The sequence below is a fragment of the Oncorhynchus clarkii genome, chromosome 24 (genome assembly GCF_045791955.1).
Source record: "Oncorhynchus clarkii lewisi isolate Uvic-CL-2024 chromosome 24, UVic_Ocla_1.0, whole genome shotgun sequence".
Taxonomy (NCBI): Eukaryota; Metazoa; Chordata; class Actinopteri; order Salmoniformes; family Salmonidae; genus Oncorhynchus; species Oncorhynchus clarkii.
The window spans coordinates 16,572,019-16,592,222 of NC_092170.1; the positions used below are offsets into that span (position 1 = coordinate 16,572,019).

The following is a 20,204-nucleotide window of genomic DNA, read 5'->3' on the forward strand; positions in this document are numbered from 1 at the left end:
CCTTGCGGTCGGAGGCCGTGCAGTTGCCATACCAGGTAGTGATGCTCTCGATGGTGCAGCTGTAGAACTTTTTGAAGATCTGAGGACCCATGTCAAATCTTTTCAGTCTCCTGAGGGGGAATAGGCTTTGTGTGTTTGGACCATGATAGTTTGTTGGTGACGTGGACACCAAAGAAATTGAAGCTCTCAACCTGCTCCACTACAGCCCAATCAATGAGAATGGGGGCGTGTTCGGTCCTCCTTTTCCTGTAGTCCACAATCATCTCTTTTGTCTTGATCATGTTGAGGGAGAGGTTGTTATCCTGGCACCACACAGCCAGGTCTCTGACCTCCTCCCTATAGACTGTAGGCTCAGGAACCATACAGGTGTGATTCCTGAGTTAATTAAGCATTAACATACCAAGTGTGATTAGGGTTATGTATAAAAATGCTGGGCAGGCCATTATTTTGGCTACCATGGCTATTCCCCTGTGTTACAACCCCCATATGATTACAATGCCCCCATCCATAGGGCATGAGTGGTCATTGCATGGTTTAATGAGCATGAAAACGATGTAACCGATATGCCATGGGTGTCTCAGTCACCAGATCTCAACCCAAATTGAACACTTACGGGAAATTCTGGAGCGGCGTCTTATGCAGCATTTTCCACCACCGTCAACAAAACACCAAATGATGGAATTTCTCGTTGAAGAATGTTGTCGCATCCCTCCAATAGAGTTCCAGACACTTGTAGAATCTATGACAAGATGCATTGAAGCTGTTCTGAAGCTTTATGTTGGTGTTTCCTTTATTTTGGCAGTTACCTGTAGACACACTATAATTTGTCCATGGTTGATTGGATCTTTTGAAGTTAAGAAAAAGTTGGCAATAGCCCTATAAATAGGATGCCAAATTCTTGATGTGAACAATAAACTTTTACCTTTTGATATTGTGTTTTATATATGTAATTCATAATATACAGTATATATACTATCCAAGAAGAATATACATCTCCTTTAAATGGTGATATTTGGTTGTGTTCACAATTCAATATCCAGTATGTCTACAAATTAATGGTTGATATGGTAGTATGTTCACATCTCCATCTCAACCAAAAATGTATGTTAAAGAATAGCACTAAATCAAATCAAACTTTAAATGCACTTCGAATAAAGTTAGATTTGATTTAGTCCTATTTTTCAACTTTGATTTTTACTTTAGATGGAGACTTGAATCCAACATATTACTAACTTGTAGATTAAATTGGAAATCATATACAAAACAACAAAAAACAAAAAATATACAAAAGGTAGACATGTGTTTTAAATATCATGAATTTGGCATCCTATTTGTAGGGCTAATGATAACTACTTCTAAACTTCCAAAGATCCAATCAACCATGAATGAATGATAGTATCCTAGCTACATGTTGAAATGACTGTGTCCTTTGTTGGGCAAATTAGATGTCAGTGTTGCCTACATAAACCCAAACTCACTCCGAATGTATTTTCATAGACAATTGCATAAGAAAAGTTAAAGAAATTACTTTCAACTAGTCAATGTTATTTAGCTTGTCTACAGTGCCTTGCGAAAGTATTCGGCCCCCTTGAACTTTGCGACCTTTTGCCACATTTCAGGCTTCAAACATAAAGATATAAAACTGTATTTTTTTGTGAAGAATCAACAACAAGTGGGACACAATCATGAAGTGGAACGACATTTATTGGATATTTCAAACTTTTTTAACAAATCAAAAACTGAAAAATTGGGCGTGCAAAATTATTCAGCCCCCTTAAGTTAATACTTTGTAGCGCCACCTTTTGCTGTGATTACAGCTGTAAGTCGCTTGGGGTATGTCTCTATCAGTTTTGCACATCGAGAGACTGAACATTTTTCCCATTCCTCCTTGCAAAACAGCTCGAGCTCAGTGAGGTTGGATGGAGAGCATTTGTGAACAGCAGTTTTCAGTTCTTTCCACAGATTCTTGATTGGATTCAGGTCTGGACTTTGACTTGGCCATTCTAACACCTGGATATGTTTATTTTTGAACCATTCCATTGTAGATTTTGCTTTATGTTTTGGATCATTGTCTTGTTGGAAGACAAATCTCCGTCCCAGTCTCAGGTCTTTTGCAGACTCCATCAGGTTTTCTTCCAGAATGGTCCTGTATTTGGCTCCATCCATCTTCCCATCAATTTTAACCATCTTCCCTGTCCCCGCTGAAGAAAAGCAGGCCCAAACCATGATGCTGCCACCACCATGTTTGACAGTGGGGATGATGTGTTCAGGGTGATGAGCTGTGTTGCTTTTACGCCAAACATAACGTTTTGCATTGTTGCCAAAAAGTTCAATTTTGGTTTCATCTGACCAGAGCACCTTCTTCCACATGTTTGGTGTGTCTCCCAGGTGGCTTGTGGCAAACTTTAAACGACACTTTTTATGGATATCTTTAAGAAATGGCTTTCTTCTTGCCACTCTTCCATAAAGGCCAGATTTGTGCAATATACGACTGATTGTTGTCCTATGGACAGAGTCTCCCACCTCAGCTGTAGATCTCTGCAGTTCATCCAGAGTGATCATGGGCCTCTTGGCTGCATCTCTGATCAGTCTTCTCCTTGTATGAGCTGAAAGTTTAGAGGGACGGCCAGGTCTTGGTAGATTTGCAGTGGTCTGATACTCCTTCCATTTCAATATTATTGCTTGCACAGTGCTCCTTGGGATGTTTAAAGCTTGGGAAATCTTTTTGTATCCAAATCCGGCTTTAAACTTCTTCACAACAGTATCTCGGACCTGCCTGGTGTGTTCCTTGTTCTTCATGATGCTCTCTGCGCTTTTAACGGACCTCTGAGACTATCACAGTGCAGGTGCATTTATACGGAGACTTGATTACACACAGGTGGATTGTATTTATCATCATTAGTCATTTAGGTCAATGGATCATTCAGAGATCCTCACTGAACTTCTGGAGAGAGTTTGCTGCACTGAAAATAAAGGGTCTGAATAATTTTGCACGCCCAATTTTTCAGTTTTTGATTTGTTAAAAAAGTTTGAAATATCCAATAAATGTCGTTCCACTTCATGATTGTGTCCCACTTGTTGTTGATTCTTCACAAAAAAATACAGTTTTATATCTTTATGTTTGAAGCCTGAAATGTGGCAAACGGTCGCAAAGTTCAAGGGGGCCGAATACTTTCGCAAGGCACTGTACCTGCCAAATATGTTTTATGTTACTATGTGGAATTTTCAATGCAATTTCAATGTATACATAGTTCTGATGATTATTTTGAAATTAGATTGTTATTCAGGTTAATTCAATTTATTTAAGTTGAAGTTTTACCCTAATTTAAATTTACAACGCTGGTTGAAATAAGATTTTTAAAAAACAGTACTGGTTGATGACTTTTTTCAAATCCAAAGTATTTTCTACTTTGATTCCAAAAACAACATTGAATCAACCAGTATGTGCCCAGTGGGAGGATACTGTATTAAAGATCTCAAACCATAATTTCTCCATTATCTACTCCCCTGTGGATCAGATCACCATTTAATTGCATTACTCTGAGTGGGAAGTCTGTTGAGACTAATGTGATGGTGATGAATGTCTGGTGCAGGAAATAGGTTTGAATGTTCCTCCTTCAAAACCTGCATGTTCTAGCTGACTCAGCTGGCTTCTGTCAACCAATATTTAACAGTGTCTATTTTGCACTTTCATCAAACCCTTCCACTGAAGGATACAATTAAGTACCGCTGTTCCTTGTTAGGGCAGGATACACTAACATTTTGATCTAAAGAGAGACTCTTGTATTTAGAGGTCAACGTGGCTATTTAAATTTATGGCCAAGCACAAACATCATCACGTACAATTTATCTTTAGGTTCAGTCAGGTTCTGTTCCATTGCTGCTGGGTCCAGAGCTCAGGAGAGTAGAGGGGGAGGAAAGGAGAGGAGGAGGAAAGGAGGAGATGAGAGGCGTGGAGCCTAAAAACAAACAATAGATAGCTTAACTGAGCAGGAGGAGAAGAGAGGAGAGGAGAGGAGAAAAGAGAAGAGGAGGCATATGGGAGGATGCATAGCGAGTTATGAAGGGCCTGACATTTTAATGCAGTGAATATGAGAGAGAGAGAGAGAGAGAGAGAGAGAGAGGGAGAGAGGGAGGGAGGTAGAGAGGGAGAGGGAGCCTTCCGCTCCCCCAGCCTCCCTGTGGTGACTAGAAAAACACTTTGGTGGATATTACACCCTGTTATTCTTTCTCTCTGTTGTCTGTCTCTCTCTCTCTCTCTCTCTGTCTGTTTCTCTCTCTCTCACTCTTTCTCTGTGCACCATTAAAAAAACATCTCGAAGCCAGGTTCACTGAATGGTACATCGGAAGCAAAGTACCCTTACTGTGACCTCTCCCTCCCTCCATCCCTTCCTCCAAAGGAAATACATGCCTTTATTATTTAGATCAAAAAGCCATGTTCTGTTTTACCCTGCTGCTAAAGCAGGGGTGGGTGAAGAGTTGTAAACAACTCTTACTGTCGTGGGGTTCTGATGACAGCAGTAGTTAGACAATTATGGCATTTGTTTTCAGTCTTACATGTAGATGTTGGCTTTGTCCCAAATGGCACCCTATTCCCTATGTGGTGTATCCTGAATCCAGGAAGCTTTACAATAACATCTAATAGATTTACTGTCCCCTGAGAAGGAAATCATTTTAAACACAAAGGAACCACTTATCACCGAGACATGTGGACAGCACTGTGTCTTCTGTGTGTGTGTGCGAGCAGGAAGGGAGATGGCACATTAATGAATAGAGCTTTTCGAAGGGGATCCACTCAACAGAGGTGATTTAAATCTACATTCTGCGATTCGATTAACAGCATTCGCAACTTGCGAGGGATGGCAATGACAGTTCATAATCAAAATGATAGTTTCAACTATGTTTTGAAGCTGTAGAGTGTTTGTTTACAAACAATAAACAATAAAATACATCAAACAAGCTTGTATACCTTGAGAATCAATGGCTATACGTCATGAATATATATTGTCCAAAATTGGATTTATAAACCCCGGACTGTAGTTATAACAAGACCTCCTGACATTGATGTATCACCCTGAGCCTCTGTGGGGAGAGCACAATGTTTTCATTGTGAAGCTAGCTATGCTAAAAAAGTTTGGGGTCACTTAGAAATGTCCTTGTTTATGAAAGAAAAGCACTTTTTTTGTACATTAAAATGACATCAAATTGATCAGAAATACAGTGTAGACATTGTTAATGTTGTAAATGACTATTGTAGCTGAATTTTTTATGGAATATCTACATAGGCGTACATAGGCGTAACATAATTGCAAAAGGGTTTTCTAATGATCAATTAGCCTTTTAAAATTATAAACTTGGATTAGCTAAAACAATATGCCATTGGAACACAGGAGTGATGGTTGCTGATAATGGGCCTCTGTATGCCTGTGTAGATATTCCTTTAAAAATCAGCCGTTTCCAGCTACAATAGTCATTTACAACATTAACAATGTCTACACTGTATTTCTGATCAATGTGATGTTATTTTAATGGACAAAAAAAATATTTTCTTTAGAAAACAAGGACATTTCTAAGTGACCCCAAACTTTTGAACGGTAGTGTATGTCTACTGCTGGCAGCCAGGTTTTAGTGAGAAGAGGTGAGACTGGCCAACTACAGAGCAATCACCGTCTTTTCTCTTTACAGCACAGCCTAGCCTACTGCACTTATAGCTGATGACAGCATTTATGAGAATTCACTGTAGCTGCACCAAGACACAACCTATTAGTGCAACGTTTGTGCAGGGCCTGTTCAAAAACTGCAACCCAAGGATGTGTCCCAAATGGCATCCTATTCCCATATAGCTCTGGTCAGAAGGAGTGCACTATACAGGGATAAGGGATTTAGAATGCATCCCAACTCCTCAGTAAGACAGTGTGGTTGTCCAAGCCAGGAAATACCACCAATGCCCATGCTTCTAATACACAACCCATTGTGCACAGACGTCAATTCAACATCTACTCCACGTTGGTTCCACGTAATTTTGAAATGACGTGGAAACAATGTTGATTCAACCTGTGTGTGCCTAGTGTGCCTAGTGGGATCCCTGTTTCACTTCGTGATGAGATTAGAAAAAGCACAGAGAGAGAGAGAGAGCGAGAGAGAGAGGGAAAGAGAGAGAGAGAGAGAGAGAGAGAGAGAGAGAGAGGGAAAGAGAGAGAGAGAGAGAGAGACCCTGGCCCCAGCAGCCCTCCTGGACCAGAGCTGTGATGAAGAGGTCAATGGGCCCTGGTTAAAAGTAGTGCACTAAATAAGGGTGCTGTTTGTGCCGCAGGCCATTTCCTCTGCTGACTTGTGTTCTGGAACAGGAGGCAGATTGCAGGTGTGACAGAAAGCTGAGGGGGGATCGTTTGGAAATTAAATAAAGACGGGTGGGGGTATGGCACCACACTAAAACATACAGTGCTAAGAGGCTGTAAGGGTTCACTATTCTCTGCACCAGAGCTGCCGTCTGTCTTCTACTGTATAAAATCAAATCAATGTGGACCATACTGCTGCAGTCTGACTGTCCACATTAGCAGTTCTATACAAACCATGCTCTCTCCTCTCTGACTACCTGCCTCTGGACCTCTGGACTCTGTCACACTCACAGAAAGCCCATCACACCTACTTAAACACTGAGCACAGAGCCAGACAATGACATTACATTTACTTACTTTATTCATCCTTTATTTTATTTTTCTTTCTCAAGATGGAAGGAGTTGGTGTTGGTTAGTGTGATGGAATAAGGAGTTGTGGTTGGTTGAGGCCTGTGTGATGGAATACGGAGTTGGGGTGTGTTTGTGGCTGTAGTGTGCTGTGTTTTTTTACAACTTGTGTTTTACAGCTGCTGTTAAACAGCATTTGGTCCACGGTTCCTGCAGTCGGAGTTATTAGATAAGAAGCCTAATATAAATCAGAGTGGAGGGGTCTGGCAGGTTGGGGGAAGCAGGGGAGATGGAGAGCCGTGGCGCTGGGCGACAATACTAATTATTTCAGTGCGTCGGGGTTGCCGGGACGTTGCTGGGGGGTTGCCGGGAGGATAAGATGATATCTGCTGTCCAGCCTCTGGTTCTGTCGCCTAACCTCGAGTTTCCTATGTTTCCCCTCTCTCCTCTTCTTCCATGTTCACTATGTTTCTCTGTCTTCTATCCTCCTCCACATTCCCTGTTCAACTATTCCTTTTTATTATCCTTCTCTGTTTCTCCCTCTCCTCTCTTCTGCACCTCTAACTTCAGTCTGTTTCTTCCTTCTCCTCTTTCACTCAAACTTCCCCCTCTCACAGACATCCCAGAAAGAGGAACAACCCTTGCTGGACAAACCATATACTAACACTATGCGTGTGTACTCACAATATTGTATATTGCAACCACCAAGCTGAGTGAGGTCACGATGTCCTGTCAGTGGTGTTTATTATAGACAACACTGACATCCGCTGGCCATTGGCTTGAATTTGAACTGATATTATAAAGGATTATAAATGGAGTGTAACTACAAAACAGCTGACTTTATCCACATCTGTATTTTCTGTTTTTCAAATCAGCACACTTCAGAATGCAAATAGAGAAATGGTAGGTTGAATGTCCATTTCGTTGGCAAGCCTGGTGTCTGCAGTAGTAGCAATTTGCTTGAAAGAATAACTGAGCCGAGCAAACTGGTCTTAGATTGTTGTTTTTTAGACTGCTGCTTCAAATATAATGTCAAACCACAGATATGTTCAATTGACCTCAGCAGCAAAACATAATGCTTCAAAAGACAAGGGATGCTTCCCTAATGGCACCCTTTTACTAATATAGTGCATTACTTTAGGGTGTCATTGTAGTGTACTTTATGGGGAATAAGGTGCCATTTGCAACACACATAGGAGCTTCCAAAATGTATTGTGTGTGGTTTTGTGGCTTTGTATCCTGTCTCTAGAAATAAGGACTTCTGGTACTAATCTCTATTTTAGGCACTAAAGGAAAAATATGGGCCACGGTTATGAACAAATATGGTTTTGTGGTGAGTCAGCTATCTATCTCAGAAACGTGAAAGTGGGTGATATATGCAATACAGGCCGTATACTGTACCCTTGCAATACAAAACATTACACATAAATAAATAAAAATAACAATTTAGAAATTAAAGAAATATCAGAACGAGCAGTGTCAGTGTCTGGACTATAAATATACAGCATGAATATAATGGTGTGTATCGACAGGATCTGTTTCTGTTGTTGATTTTTTACATTTATTTAACTAGGCAAGTCAGTTAAGAACAAATTATTATTTACAATGACGGCCTACGCTGGCCAAACCCGTACGATGCGGGGGCCAGTTGTGCGCCGCCCTATGGGACTCACAATCACCGCCTGATGTGATGCAGCCTGGACAGTGTATGAATGTGAAAGGTTTGTACACAGCAGTAGTTGTATGAGGTCCTTGGTGATCTGCTTGGCCTTTCTGTGACATTGGGTGCTGTAGATGTCCTGGAGGGTAGGCAGTATGCCCCCGGTGATGCATTGGGCGTGTTAGAAACAATTTACATACATTTGTTGACACCCCCTTATTATCGGATTGGAGGAAAAAATAAATTCATTATATAAATTAATAAAATGAATGAAAGTGTGAATAATGATTTATCTATACGTGTGCATTCATTCACACAATTATATGTACATTTATTTATTCATAATTATGGCAGGTTTGGTCCTCCGTGGAAAAAAAAACAGCGTTTAGCATGATAATGCATATGGTAATAAGAACCCTTTTGTAATGTACACAACTATTCATTGGTTGTGCATATTTTGCTAGCACATGGGAGACCCCCAGCAAATGCTCTGTGGTGATTGGCTACTATCATTTTGCGTGAAAATGTTATCCCATTTGATTGGTTTGTGGGACTTCTCTTCCACGGCGGGAACTTCTAGCTCGTTAGTCAGGTATGTTTACAGTCAGCTAACGAGCCGTGTACGTCTTCTCCTTTTTAGCTAGAAACGTAACCCCATTCAAGCATGAAGTGTATTGAAATTTTAAATAGCTCGTTCGTTTATGCTTGCTAAAAGGTGTGTTAGTTGGAGAATATACAAGCTAGCTACATAGTTTGCTAGTAGCAAGGATAACGTTATCTGGTACTGACTTGGCAACTCAAACAGATACAAGTGAAATGGGCTAGTTAGCTAAGTTACTAAGCTAGCTAAAGAAGCAAACAGTCTCTTTCCAGTTGCAAACGTCACATTTTAGCGCTTCATGTTAGTTTTGATGTCTTTAGCTCTACTCAGAGGGTGGGTATCATTTGTGGAGCGTTCCAACAGGAATCTGTTCCAAAAACTGCGTAAAGTACAAGTTTGCCAACTAACAACGCATACAAAGTAGCATGATCAATTCAACTAGTTGACGAATAGACATCAACTCACCACGTAGCTTATTCTTAATGTTTGACCATAGGCCACCAGAGTGAGGACAGACATTTTCCGGAATAAACGTGGTGAGTGAAAAACGTAATTAAATAGCCCACTCCCTACCTGGTATCTGCCGCTATACAATTTTGTATGCGTTGTTTGTTGACATCCTTGTTATTTACGAAGTTTTTGGAACAGATTCCTGTTGGAACGTTCCACAAATTATACCCACCCGTACTTAGAGCCACATGTGAGGGGGATGTGACCAATCGATGTGAATTACATTGTCATTTGCAGCAACATTTCTTTCCAGTGTGTATACCATTTGGTCAAGGCAGTCTCACCCTGTGGAGTACACCATTGCAGAGGTGAAGATGCAGTTCCCTTGGACTAGAACAAAGATGTCCACCCCGTCAGGATCCTCTGAGAAATGGATTGAGAAAAACAACTATCTGTACTGTAGATGCACTTAACTGCAGTTTAAGTCACACTCCCAATCCTCTAGCTCAGCTCAGGTTTGATATTTTTCAATTCAATACAAATGCTGATACTTGTCTGTGTCTATTCAGTGCCCCCTCCACCAGAGGAGTACAAGCCCAAGTCTCTAGCCTCTCGTCTGTCTGACAGGTTCCAGACCTCCCTCACCTCCGAGAAGGATGATGACTTCCAGCCTGATAGGAAGTGCATCCACACCCCAACCATGGAACAGAAGTTCGGTAGCCTTATAGAATTCAATAGAATGTCATGTATTTTTATGGGTAGCCATATTAACAATGCTTTCACAGACGAACCAATAAGTCTAACCATTCTGATTTGTCCCTGTTTCAAGTTGCATAGCCTTGTTCCAGCAGATTATCAGCTCTTTACTGCCTTGACTGTCTAAAGTATTTGACATCTAAGGAACTGCATAAACAAGATATTATGATCTTATAATCTACGCAGGCCTTTGACACCCTTATTATTTTATAAAAATGTTCTATTCATTTTTTATAGGACAATGTACAAAATTCACTCAATAACAAAACCCTTACTCTCTGTTCCCCTTGGGGTTGTAAGAGGAGGTGCTTGGAGCAGTGAGTGGTGTTTATAGATGATGAGCCAGAAGGAGAGAGACCAGTGCCTGGAGCACAGACATGGAAAGTGGAGCTGAATACCCAGGCACAGACTATAAACCTACCCCCTGAGACACACTGCTGTGTGAGTACATCTATCTAAACTAAGGATATGTTGCCACTTGCTGGGAAGTGCTGATCTTGGATCAGCTAAATTGATGAACCTTCCCCCCCCCCTGAGGCTCACTACTGTGTGAGAATTTCTAGTCTAAACTTAGGATATGTTTCTTTTTAGTGCTGATCTAGGATCAGCTCAACTGATGGTAGGGCGGGGAAATATTTTGTGTACAGTATACCGGTACGGATACTCATACCGGTAGGGAATTTTAGTCTACAAAGATATTTTATACAGTGCTAAATTTAATGAAACGTTCTAGAAATTGGACTACTTTCAAATGCAGTTGTATCCTTGTTCTGACATTTCTTTAATTTTGTTTAGTATTTTTTATTATTTTTATTATTGTGTACTCTTTGACATTTTGCTGCATTGTTAGGAGCTAGTAACATAAGCATTTTTCTGCACCCGCTACAACATCTGCTAAACTTTGATTTGATTTAGTTTGGTTGAGCATAAAACCATCAGAATGTAGAAAGCCCATTCAAATCACTTATAATTAATTTTCTGCCATCCTAGGGTCATGCACTACTCATAAAACATATTTAGAACTTGTATTATTCAGAAACAAAATACAGTCAAATACTGTTGTACAGTCAAACATTTGAAAAATATTCTGATATGATATTTTGGCAATATCGGCCAGCCCTGACCGATGGCCCTGCCCTCTGAGGCACAGTACTGTGTGAGTACATCTATTCTAAACTAAGGATATGTTGCTTTTTAATGCTGATCTAGGAACAGCTCAACTGACTACCACCTTAACGCCAACCATTAGAATCCATGAAGATAAATATTTGTGTTGTACAGCCACCCAAATACTACTTTGTCCACTTGGTGGCAGCATAGCCCACTTAATCTGTGGCTCTGTTCCATCACATACCTTTGGCATTGTTCTCATATTTCTTGTGTGCCAAGTGAATGTGTCATGCGATATAGGTTGTGTTTAGGCTGCATACGGCAGGAAGAGGAGTGGGAAAAAGGAATAGTTAGGAGGAGAAAGTCCCCTCCCGCTGTTCGTCTTGGGTTTCCCCGTCTGATACCTGACCGGCTGCACTCTGCTGTGAGCTGCTGACTGACGTCCTGAATGGGGCTCTTTGAATGGACAGAGCTCCACTTTTTAATTAAGAGGGTTTGCCTCGCTGCTGATCTGTGAAAGCCAGGCATAAATATTGAATGGGGGTCACCCGCTGGTTACTGAGCCCCGGGACCTAGAGGGATAAACCGCTGCTTTATGAGGAGGGAGGGCTGGGTGGCCATTCGGGGCAGAGCAATGTGCATCCCAAATGGTGCCCTATTTCCAACATAGTCCACTACTTTTGACTACAGCCCTATGGGCCCTGTTCAAAAAATAATGTATTATATAGGGAATAGGGTGCCATTTGGGGGATATACCAGAGGAGAGGGTTGATGCCTAGTTTGTGTCATGCTCCTAAGGTATTTGATCAGGATGGCACTGCAGTCATCTACTTGCGACTCAGCCAGCCCACCCCCTGTGTGTGTGCGCACATTTTCATGTGTATTCGGAACCTTGAAGGCTGAGGACTGAGGAGCGAATTGGCATCCAGCGAGCCAGCCTGTCCCCGTCAATCCCCACCACCATCACCTGGCCCACCCGGAGTGTAAGACTCCTCAAGTGTCAGCTGTGCAATGCTGAAACTCAAGGCACACAGGGCTGGAATCAGCTAGGTCTACCTGGCCAAGAGTATACTGAGTGACTGAGAACCACACTACCACCACATCCAGGGCATGGTTCTGACTGTCACTATGCCCAGACAATAAGGATGAGACTAGTACTGTTTGGAACACACCGGGTGATCTCTTTAAAGAGGGGTTTTCTTATGAACACTATAGGCAGAAGCAACGTAATAGGGTACAATTTAGGAGGCAGCTCCTGTGGGTTAAGGGTATAAAGAGCCCTGAGCTGACATGATGAATAAACAGAGGGGCACCTAGTAGGATCAAGTTACAGAAGGGCCACATCGTTGGAACAGACCAGTTATACTGCTCAGCTCTGCGGATCCGCTCCTCGCCTGTGCAACAGAGCCCGATCACCTTAACTGCTGCTGCCACGTTTAAATAGGCCCCTCCACATATCCCTCCTACTGCGAAATCATGGCAAATAATTACTTATTCATAGACAGGTGGGAGGATGGATGGCGGGGGGGCACTGCTGAATAGAGGCCCTTGTCAAGAGGCAGGAGCAGGAAACCTCTGACAAGAGTATCCCTTTACGTGCCCGTCCCCGTCTGAGATGCAGACCGACACGGTTTGGGGCTCTGCTGGGCTCATAGGAGCGAGCAGACACCCCCCTGGAATGGAATGTAGATAACTAACCTGATGGTGTTGGCTGCCCTCTGCAACAGACACATACCGGCTCATTCAACACTGGACAATTCCACCCAGTGCCGCTGAGAGCGAGGAAATCGGTCTACCACCCAGAGTGAATACCTGTTCAATCAAGGGAAAAGTGGCTGAGCTCGTTTCGGGCCCCGTAACACACATTGTAATATTTAATGGCAAACACTTTTGGAAAAAGAGCGGAAAGGAGGGTAACCTGAAACGCCTGGTCCTTCTAGTCTCCACTGAAGCACCACAGGCTCAGCTTGCTTGAGTTGTAACCCACACCCTGAGCGTTCCTTTATATGGTGAGGCATATCAACCGGTTGGTGCCAGATTGTAAAAGATGGAAGAGATGAAGAGAAGAATTTCTGAGAATTTAAGACTTGTGCAGTCAATAAGCTCAAGGTTTAGATTCAGGGTTACTTCAGCAGTGTCATAAGAGAACATTTGACTTCCTCTGATGGAAACAGCTGAAGGACACTGTGGTTAGCTTAGAACTTTGCGGTGAACAGTACTATTTGAGGTTGGCTTGTTTAGTCTTCATGGTTTGATACCCCTTTCACTAACACCAATGCCAATTATTTGCGTTAGTGAAAGGGATGGAAAGTGTCCTACTTTAAAGAACTCAGCACCTGACTGGTATTGGTTTCAGCAGCGCTGCTGGCTATGCTTCACCTGTGTGTCAAGAGGAGGTGACGCCACACATCCCCTGTGGTTACTAACAGCCAATTAAAAAGCAGCTACACTTTCACATCCCCAACAATGGTAACCTATCAGCTTTCAGCAGTCAGGTAATGTAATCTAACCATGACTGACAGGCAGTATTGTGTGCATATACACATTCTTGCTATACTTTATTATATGTTCACTAATGGAGCATATAAAGTTCACCAGTTGTCTGGTATTGGTGATTTTTGTTTGGTCTCAATATTTTTATAGTGAGCAATGTAAAATAAAAAAATGTTTTTCACAATTTTCTGAAGAGAACACTCTTGATATCTTGTTATTTTATCTTCCTTCTCCCTCCATCTTTCCCCCCCATGTGTCCACCAGTCGTCCGTGGTGTCCTGCTCTCTCTGTCTTGTGCCTCGTCCAAAGGCGGCCGGAAAGTAGCCGAGGGAAAGTCTTCTAAGGAGAAGGCCAAAGAGAGCAAGAAGAAACAAGTTCCCAAGATAATCTTCGGCACTCGCTCCCACAAACAGATCACTCAGATGGGCCACGAGATGAATCGTACGCTCTCTGCTCTTCCACCCCCATCACCATCGTCTCTAGTAGGGACCACACCTGTGTCCACCCAGAGGTGGTGCCTCTCTTCAACTGGGTTTCAGCATTAAGTATTTTTTTACACACGTGTATATTTTACTATGTCAGTATGTATTTGTTGTCAATGTTTCGGCGTCAAACTGATGGCAGTTGTGAAAAAAGTTAATAGTTTGAAGAGTTGCAGAGTTAATAGAAAAATAATGCCATTGTTGATTAAATACTTTTTTTCATTAATTAGACTATTTTCTCTTGAAACATATCTACTAGAAACTCACGGACAATATAGACACAGATATAAAAAAATGAATTCTATATATGAATAATTTAAGTGATTCAAAATTACGATAGGTTGCCATAGTTTTATCTTATTTTTGGTAAGCTACCGGTAGCTGTAGAATCCTATACACACAAACCTGGGATTTGAACTGATGACTGTCCTGTTGCTGGCCCGTTCCCTAACTTCTAGTATCACCAATTTAAGGATCTTGTTGTGTAGAGCCGAGGTCAAGGCCTGCTCCACCCCAGGGCTTAGATCAGCTCAGCTCCTAGCTAGGCTACATTAGTGTTGCCCTCTTACCTCTCATTGGAGGTCGTTGACTATTACTGGGCCTGAATTTAATTATTTTGAACTGAGATTCACCCCAATCCAGCTGTGAAAACCATGACCTCTTCAGACATGGAAACACACACACCTCCGATCATGAGTTTGAGTGGTGTTTCTAATCCCAGTGACAGACACTTAAAGGGAGTGAATTTTAGCTGCCTCTGAGCTCTAGAAAGAAAGGCTTCGTAACCCAACCCCACAGTTAAAGGACAGGCAGACAGCCCCCATCACTGTCGCCCCAGGTGACAATTACACCCCATAATATCCCCAATTGGTCAGTCTCTCTAGCACGATGACGTGTCACGAGGCTTCAGACAGGTTTTGTGTCGGATGGGAGACTTTATAGCCAGTGTTACTGTTACAGTCCTAACTCCTGTTCTCCTCAAGGTGAGGGGGCTAGTGTAATGAGCACACACATACAAACACACATGGGTCAGCCTGATCGTATAATAAGCCCCTATTTCGCTGTCACCAGAGGTGTCTATCTGTCCTGTCCACCTCAGCCTACAGTCGCCACGGTGACAGTGTTACATCCTGATCTGTTACAGAGAATAGATGTCCCCGCAATAACCCCAGAGGATAGAATGGCCACAGCTCCATCACACTCATTCTTCCATCAGCCCTGTTTATCCCTCCACTCTCCAGTCCTCTAGGCCCTGTCTATAGCCAGTCTCTTGTTACATACACCTGGCTCTGACTGAGCTTCGTTGGGTAAAGACTCCCCTGTTGTGTTTTCTCTTTTTGTGGAGTCATGAAGTCAAATCACACCCCTAAGCTGCCATTGAGCCAATATAAGAATTACTTGAGTGGACGCTAATCCTTTAACCTTCGCCACACGCGTGCTCGCGCACACACACTGAACCGTTTGAAACAAAACCGTTTTAAGTGCAAAAGTTTATCCATGATGTGTTGCAGAAAGTGAGCACCCATCCACCCCTTTGATAGCTGCCTTTCTTTCCATGCCTTTGGCGGTAACGGAGTATAGTCGTCACGTGTGTGTGTCACCGGGGAGCCGGCTGGTTGTGACATGGTGGTAGATGAGGCGCCTCTGATGACCGGGTAATGAGCCTTAGTACATGAGACTGAATTACCCCGAGCTATTGGTAATGCCAGAAGAGTTGTTGTTGGTACTGGGCTATATTGAGTGTGTGTTTGTACATGTCCTATGTGTATAAACCATGATGAAGGTATTGATCAGTGTTGGTTCTGAGAGGTCCTCAAGGTCACAAGTAAGCTGAACTTAATTTGTTTTCATGTGTGTATTGTCAAGGATGAAAACAACTCTTCCTCCTCTCTCTCTTACGTACCACACACAGGGAGTGTCGGGCTTGACCAGGTAGTGGTCAAGGAATATGTGCAGGGCGTGTTGTACCGCTTCAAAAATGGCGTGCACAAGATGCAGGACCAGAACACTGCACTGGGTCCATGGTCTCCATCATTTGGCTGGGGGGAGGCTGAGGACCTGCTCCTACTATGCTGCCAGGGACCTCATGCCTGTATCCTATTCTGTCCCCACAACTATCTACTGGACCCCATCATCGGGGAGAGCTTGGGTCAGGTGGGAAGGGCAGGCATGGTGAGGGGAGCAGAGAGAAGGATAAGGAGGAGTGAGAGATGGGTGTAGTCTTCTATCCCTAAAACGACCTAATGGACCCCATTATCAGGGAGAGCATGAGTCTGGCAGAACAAGGGATGCAGGGAATTGTTGTTGGAGTTAGAGAAGGAGTGAGTGATGAGGATGTAGGCCTGAAGAAAAGGTGGTTTCACACATTAAAGAATAGATGTGTCCTTTTACTTTTATCTGAACATATTCCTTGACAACTACCTGGTCAAACCCACTGCATGTCTACTAGGGTGCAGTGGGAGGGGAGGCTATCTCCTTCCCTCTCCTCCCCTGCAGATTCACATCAACCTGAAGGGTCAGATTGGGGTTCTGGATGAGGCCCACAACATAGAGGACTGTGCCAGCTACACCCTGAACAAACCCCAGCTGCTGTCTGCCAGGGAGAAGCTGGATAACATCAGGTGCTCCAACCACGAACCGCTGCTGGCCTTCTGCTGTTCCCTGCTCAAGTAAATAGACCCTAAATTCCTGGAGTGAGTTAGACCTTAACCCATCTAGGTAGACCCTAACCCCTCTGGGCCTTCTGCTGCAACCTGCTCAAGTAAGAGCTCCCTCATCATCACCTCCCCGACTGAAACTACAGTAGTGTTTCTCAACCTATCTATTCCTGGTACATTCTTTCTAGGCCAGCACAAGCACAACTGGTCTACTAATCAACCCATCTTGGTTAACAATTAAATGTAATCAATACTTGTAAAGAATGTCTTCACTAGCCTTGCTTTCCTCAATATCAAACAGTAGTTCTAAGATGGCCACTCTCACGCTCTCTCTGTCTGTTTGTCTGTTCCTCCTGTGGTGTAGTTGGATGCAGGAGAGCTGCAGTGTTCTGGCTGAGAGGGAGTATGAGATGTCCTGTCAGGTGTGGAATGGCAAGGAGGTTTCTTCCATACCAAGGTCATCACCACTGACACCTTTGCGATGCTGCAGGTCAGATAATGTTGTTGACCACCTAGGTCTTCTCTCACCTCTGTCTCTGTCTCAGTCCCTGTCTTTTGATCTCTCACATTCACCCCCTTTTTTTGTTGCAAGACTTGTGTGTTTAGAAGGGAGGCCTACAGCATCTCTCTTTTCTCTCCACATTTCTCCTTCCCTCCCTCATCTCTCCCCCTGTATAGAAGCACCTAGCAGCGGTGTTGGAGAAAGAGGGGTTGGGCTGGTGAATGGGAGAGAGGACACATTGGAGGTCCCCACCATCAGCTCAGTCAGCTCCTCTGTCCTCAAGAGTCTCTTCATTGTGCTAGACTTCCTCTACAGGGAGAAGAGCAGGTCAGAACCAGTCTGTGAACCAGTCTGTGAACCAGTCTTTAACAATCAGTCAGTATTTGTATTGTCCTAATTGGGAAATGTGCATTGTAGTCAGGGTGGAAAACAAGATCAACATAACGACATACTACAAAATACATTATACTAACACTTTCGATCACTGACGAAGACTTCTGTCCTGGTCATGTTCCCGTGGTCAGGTTTTCAGAGGACCACTGCGTGGTGCTGCAGCAGTCCTACACCTGGACCACTGCTCCAGACGTGCCAGATGCTCAGGGCTTCTTCGCCAGGCCTAACCGCTGACGCCACAGTGCCAAGACCCTTGTACACACACTCAGCTTCTGGTGCCTCAGCTCAGCCATGGTGAGTAGCAGGGGAGGATGTACTGGAGTGTAAATGCTGTGTATACAACTTTTATACTAGGGGACAAAAGTACATGTTACTCATAGCGTATTATTACATTACGTGGAGCGCTGCCTGTCCTAAGGGGTGTGGTGGTGTGTGTGTGGTGGCAGGCGTTCTCAGACATCTCGGACAGTGTTCACAGCATCGTGCTGACCTCAGGCACATAGGTCTCCTATGGGATCCTTCTCCTCAGAGCTGGGGGTCAAGTTCTCTATCCAGCTGGAGGCTGGCAGCCATGTCATCAGCAAGTCACAGATCAGAAGAAACCTCCTACCTTAATTTCAGCCTCACCACTGATGTTATGTTTCATGATTTTTTTCATAGTATCCAGAAACAATCTGATGGTTAACGATGCTCAGAAAGGAATTGGACTATGTAGTCAAGCATAGTGCGCTTTGAAAAAGTTCAATAGATTTTCTTTTGCCGTTGCAAAACATTTGCTTCAGAGTGCCATAGTGAATACGACCATTTCTCCTTTAAATAATCTTCAGTTCCTACCATTTACCACCAGGATGGGCTAGAGACCACATATTGAGGTTGAGTGTTTTAATGTACCCATGATATCCTTGCTGTGTGTAAGCAAGTTTGGCGCAACTGGTATGAGGTTGAGATAAGTAGAGAGTAAAGACGTTTTGTTTGATTTCAACAGAATGCCAAAGGAAGAAGTCCTAAGAGTCCAGCTGTAATATACACTACCTTTCAAAAGTTTGGGATCACTTAGAAATGTCCTTGTTTTTGTCCATTTAAATATCAAATTGATCAGAAATACAGTGTCGACATTGTTAATGTTGTAAATAACTGTTGTAGCTGGAAACGGCAGATAATTTTTTTATTTATTTATTTTTTTTCTTGCTCAATTGTGCCTCCCACTCCTCTTTATTTTCTGATTAGCGGCCGTTTGTGCTGTTCTGTGAAGGGAGTAGTACACCGCTTTGTACGATATCTTCAGTTTCTTGGCAATTTCTTGCATGGAATAGCCTTCATTTCTCAGTACAAGAATAGACTGACGAGTTTCAGAAGAAAGTTCATGTTTCTAGCCATTTTGAGCCTTTAATCAAACCCACAAATGCTGACACTCCAGATACTCAACTAGTCTAAAGAAGGCCAGTTTCATTACTTCTTTAATAAGCACAACAGTTTTTAGCTGTGCTAACATAATTTCAAAAGGGTTTTATAATGATCAATTAGCCTTTTAGAATGATAAACTTGGTTTAGCTAACACAAAGTGCCATTGGAACACAGGAGTGATGGTTGCTGATAATGGGCCTATGCAGATATTCAATTTAAAAAATCTGCTGTTTCCAGCTACAAAGGTCATTTACAACATTAACAATGTCTACACTGTATTTCTGATCAATTTGATGAAAAATGTGATTTTCTTTCAAAAACAAGGACATTTCTAAATGACCCCAAACTTTTGAACGGTAGTGTACAGTGCCTTGCGAAAGTATTCGGCCCCCTTGAACTTTGCGACCTTTTGCCACATTTCAGGCTTCAAACATAAAGATATAAAACTGTATTTTTTGTGAAGAAACAACAAGTGGGACACAATCATGAAGTGGAACGACATTTATTGGATATTTCAAACTTTTTTAACAAATCAAAAACTGAAAAATTGGGCGTGCAAAATTATTCAGCCCCCTTAAGTTAATACTTTGTAGCGCCACCTTTTGCTGCGATTACAGCTGTAAGTCGCTTGGGGTATGTCTCTATCAGTTTTGCACATCGAGAGACTGACATTTTTTCCCATTCCTCCTTGCAAAACAGCTCGAGCTCAGTGAGGTTGGATGGAGAGCGTTTGTGAACAGCAGTTTTCAGTTCTTTCCACAGATTCTCGATTGGATTCAGGTCTGGACTTTGACTTGGCCATTCTAACACCTGGATATGTTTATTTTTGAACCATTCCATTGTAGATTTTGCTTTATGTTTTGGATCATTGTCTTGTTGGAAGACAAATCTCCGTCCCAGTCTCAGGTCTTTTGCAGACTCCATCAGGTTTTCTTCCAGAATGGTCCTGTATTTGGCTCCATCCATCTTCCCATCAATTTTAACCATCTTCCCTGTCCCTGCTGAAGAAA

At 42.8% G+C, this 20,204-nt stretch overlaps 1 pseudogene; it reads left to right on the forward strand.

Annotated features, from left to right (window-relative positions):
• The window catches only part of LOC139382206 (Fanconi anemia group J protein homolog), a 58,957-nt pseudogene that overhangs the window by 20,422 nt on the left and 18,331 nt on the right, over nucleotides 1-20,204 (forward strand).